The following is a 3,287-nucleotide window of genomic DNA, read 5'->3' as shown; positions in this document are numbered from 1 at the left end:
TTTCAACTTTGGCTGGGGAGCGGGTGGAGATGGGAAGGGATGGGAAGGGGAAACAAAGGAGGAGGCAAAAATGCTAGATAAGAAATGAACTCATTAAATTGCCCATGTAATTTTAACCCCTCCGTACGGTATTTTCACAATTAAAATAATAATGATAAAAATATTTAGGTTCAAAATGCAAGTAAAATTTAGACTTTCATGCTGAGCAAGAGATAGGATAAATGTGAAATAGAGGCTTGCTATTAACATTATAATTCGGTCATATGTAGTTATAGGATTAGGAAAGGTGTTGCAATTAGAGTTGGGCTTAGGATGAGAAAAAGATGTAAGATATTGTGTAAAACTGCAACATATTTTAAGAAGAATGAATGACATCAAAGTAAGAATGAATGAAAACCAGTGCCGGTGTTACTTTAAAAATTCAGATATAATTTGGTTTAAAGTGTGAGTTACTGTTTTAGTTCTTGTCAGGATTAAAGACGGATAAGCTTTAGGGTAAAATTTAGTTTTCCACTAAGAAGTAGAAGCAAAAAAATGTGTGATTGAATAAAATAGAGACAATTTTCTTACATTAACCACTTGGTGTTAATTCAGATTGTGATCAAGATTAGGTTTCATGTTAAATGGGGTTGAGGATAGAGTAAATAAATAGATTAAACTGGTGCCTCACACCTATTATCCTAGCTACGCAGGAAGCTGATTTCTGAGGATGCAATTCAAAGCCGGCCTGGGCAGGAAAGTCTGTGCGAATTTTATCTCCAATTATTCACCAGAAAACCAGAAAGTGGTTATGTGGCTCAAGTGGTTAAGTGCACACCTTGAGCTAAAGAACTCAGGGATCATGCCCATGCCTAGAACTCAGGGATTATGTCTAGGCCCAGAGATCAAGCCCCACGACCAACAAAAAAAAAAAAAGGAATGGGAAAAATGTTAAGTAAATATGAACTTATTTTAGGTTCTAGGACTTCAGGAAATGCTGGGATAATGGAAGTACAATGTATTTCATTAGATCAGGATTTGAGTCAATGGGTATGATGATTCCTCTTATGGAACAAGATAGATTCAGGATTAAGAGTGAGAAAATCTACAGGGTTTTGGAAAACCTGCAATTTATTTCAAGAATTCCAAGTGGAATTTCAGTTAGAATAACAGAAAATGAGCATTTTTCATAAAATTTAGAATTGGGATAGCATTAGTGTCATGGTTGTGGTTAGGATTCCAGCCATGGTTAGGGTTAGAGTGAAAGATTAAAAAAAATAAAGCTCAAATTGAAGATAAATTTTAGAATAAAACTTGTAAGAATTAGAATGAATGTTAACTAGAGTATTGCTATTAATATTAGAATCACCTTGAAATTAGGCTTATGTTTATTCTCAATGTTCCAGTTAAGATTAAGTTTAGGGTTAGAAAATGACTAAGATTTTGGAAAAAAATTGAAATCTATGTTTGGAAGGCTTATTTGAATCAAGTTAGGATGAGTGAAAACTAGTGTACTTGTGTGAATGTTAGTATTCATATATAATTTGGATTAAGATCAGGGTCAGTCTTTCGTTCTAATTATAATTAGTGTTATAAATACGAAAGTTTTTTGTATAAAATTAAGATTTCACTAACAAATAGAAGCAAAAATGTCAGATGGAATAGTAACTATAGCATTATCATTATATTTATTTCTCAGTGATCATTCTTGTAATGATTAATGAAAGTTTTCCAGCCAGGTTTAGGTTGAGAGTTAGCTTCAAGTAATGTACTAGATGGTAGGTAATCTGAAACTGTTTTAGGATACAGTGATTTAGGAAACGGTAGGATCAATGGAAACCACAGTGTTTTTCCTGATAAGAGAATTAGAGGACAATTAATATAATGGTTCATATTAGGGAACAAGATCACTTCAGAGTTAGAGTCAGGAAATTTGTTGGAATTAGGGCAAATTGAACCCCATTTCCAGAGTGCAAATTGGAGTATTCATTAGAATAATTAAAAATTAGAGTATTTTTTAACATTAATTTTGGACTCTCATTAGGTGGAAAGTTAGGTTTCAGTTCCAGCTGGGCTTAGTTTTAGCATTAGGCAAATGGAAAATTTAGGGTGAAACAGGAAGTAAATCTTTGAATAACAAGTCAAGTTAGAATTAGGATGACTATGAAAGAGGAAACTGCTAATAATATTAGGATTAGGGTATGATTAGTGTGAGGGTTAATCTAAAAGTTCCAGTTAGGGTTCAGGTTATGGCCCGATATGGAGTAAAGTGGCACGATATGGAGTAAAACCACAAACTATTTTAAGAAAGATGAGTTGAAACAAAGGATGAATAAAATCTAATGTATTTGTGTGGCTTTTTGAATCCAAATGCAATTGGTTCTAGGGTTAGGGTTACTTTTCTAATTTATGAACTAATGAATTAAAGGCACAATTATCTCATTCTTACAAACCAAAACAGTCAGGATTTTGGGAACAAACAGTTTTCTACATGAAAATGTGTCTTGCAACCAGGATTAAATAATAATGAATAGGGTGTCATTTATTAAAATTAGGTAAGTTGATGCTACAGCTTTCAAAAATATCCAAACATATAGGATAGTTACTCAGACTTGTTACTGGGAAAACAGATATTCTACTTGCTCTAACTAGGAAATGTGTGTGTGTGTGTTTGTGTGTGTGTGTGTGTGTGTGTGTGTGTGTGTGTGTGTGTGTGTGTGTGTGTGTGAACTCACCACAGGTCTTCAACTCAGGCCTGGGTTCTGCTGTCAGCTTATTCTGTGCAAGGATGACACTAAACCACCTAGCCATAGGTTTTTTTTGGTCTTTTTAGTAGTTAATTTGAGATACAGATCTCATGGATTTTCCTTTCTGGACTTAATCTTCTGATCGCCAGCAATCCTTTGATTAGTGTTACTGTGGCTGCTACCGAAAGCATAATCAAAACCTACTAGCTACAATGTAGGAAGTAGCACATATTTATTTGTATAGCTATATTTATTTGTATTACTGTGCATGAAGAAATTCTGGAGATTTCTGGTTAATTCATAGGGCCCTATGCAAAAATATAGGACAAGAGGAAAGTAACTCTTTTTAAATTATAATAGGTTATCATTGATGAAAAGGTTTAGTGGATGTCTTTCCTTTTTATTTCTTTTTTGCCAATTATTCAGTGCTGCAGCAAGCCTGTGCCCTGGAGCAATTTTCGAATCACAACATGAGCCTCCATTTCTGTAGTCCCTGTGGGTGTGGATGCCTCCTTAGGTCACCGGTTGAGAAGTGGGGCCCCTTCCCTTGGCGGATGTGCA

The sequence above is a fragment of the Dipodomys spectabilis genome, unplaced genomic scaffold (assembly GCF_019054845.1).
Source record: "Dipodomys spectabilis isolate Male_0828 unplaced genomic scaffold, ASM1905484v1 ptg000276l, whole genome shotgun sequence".
Taxonomy (NCBI): Eukaryota; Metazoa; Chordata; class Mammalia; order Rodentia; family Heteromyidae; genus Dipodomys; species Dipodomys spectabilis.
This window is presented reverse-complemented; position numbering follows the sequence as displayed.